This window comes from Nestor notabilis, unplaced genomic scaffold (assembly GCF_000696875.1).
Source record: "Nestor notabilis isolate BGI_N333 unplaced genomic scaffold, ASM69687v1 scaffold17506, whole genome shotgun sequence".
Classification (NCBI taxonomy): domain Eukaryota; kingdom Metazoa; phylum Chordata; class Aves; order Psittaciformes; family Psittacidae; genus Nestor; species Nestor notabilis.
The window spans coordinates 37,655-39,186 of NW_009932569.1; positions in this window are offsets into that span (position 1 = coordinate 37,655).

Below are 1,532 nucleotides of genomic sequence, written 5' to 3' on the forward strand. Positions count from 1 at the left end.
AACTCTGAATCCCTGAAATTCCCAGCTCACAAGCAGGACGGATGGGGGAGGGGAAATGAAAAGGTATTGCACTGTGGGAATTTGCCTTCCGTGCAGTGAAACAGAATAGGATCTGGGGTTTTCTTTCCCTCAAGAGGGAGCGAGCTGAAGAATTATTCTGAGAAAGAAAAGGACAGATTTTACTAAGCACATCAATGAAAAGTGACTGTAGCATTGAGCATTTCTAACCATTATAACTGTGGTCATTATAGAGTCGATGGTGGATTAGAAAATTCAGAAATTATCACATTTGATTTTTAAGCACATGAAGCAAAACTTCCTGGGAAGTCAAGGAGATGCAGCAGAAAGCACTGACTCAAAACCAACTAGGTTAATACTCAACCTGTGGACAGATGGTCTGGGGAAGAGCATGCCCTGGATTCCCGTGCCTGCCCCAAACCTCACTCACCTCTTTAGTCTCTAGAAGGCAGCACAGTTCCTCTGAGCATCTGGAAAGGAAATTCACAGCACATCACAGCAAGCTCCTCTCTTCATGCAGGGAGAGGACTTTGTGCCTGGAAATCCATTGCTTTTCTCCCGTTATTTCCCCGCTAGTATTTTGACAGCTTACAGTTGCACCCAGTGTCTGGGGGAGCCTGACTCCAGCATCCCTCAAGGCATCCCTCCCCCGTTGCAGTGCTGAGCTCCACGCTGTCAAGGAGCAGCAGTAACTTTACTGCTCTGCTGATGTAGCAGGCAGTATCCTTGCCATTACCGTAATCTCCTGCCAGTCCCGTATTGCTCAGAAAGCAAGAGCACTCCGTTTCATCACGAGTGGTGTTTTAAGTGTTTGTTCTTTCCATGCTGATCACCAGTTCCTGCGGGGATCAGAAAGTGGAAGCCAGCTAACAGGCTCTTGTTTATAGGCTAACAAGTGATTCTTGTGATATAAAATGAGAATTGCCTGCCAGGCAAACTGAGCATGGAGAAAATAAGGAGAGGCAAGACACGCTGACCATGCATAGTGGAACAAAACAGCAGGAAAGGCAGCACAGTTAGATGGAGATGGGGATTTAAGTAAGAAATGCCTCAAGCAGAATGTGCTTTTGAGGTGAGGTTGATTTTTCTCATAGCTCTCTTAATTGCATCTGTTTAAGAAGTACCTAAGTCACTGACGGTGAACAGGTGAATAGAAATTTGGTGTCCTAAGTGAAAGAACCCAGGCTGGGATTTTACAGCCACAGTAAAGCAATTCTTAGAGCCAAAGGGAAGCAGATGAACCATGTGCCTGTTCTTGCATGACAGACTCTCCTCCTCCCAGGCAGTAACTTTGAGAGAGAGTTTGTTGATTCTATGGTTCATGAACAGAGGCAAACTTAAAAGTGATGCTCAGGTTGCCCCAAATGCAGAGCTGGGCTCGTCAGTACCCCTGCTCACTGTTGCAACAGCTTTAGACTGTCTGCTTTCTTCTTGGATAGCCATTGCTATCCTCCTAAAGGAAAAACATAAAAGCAGCTAACACAAATGTGTAATTTGTGTAGATGAGGGAAAGA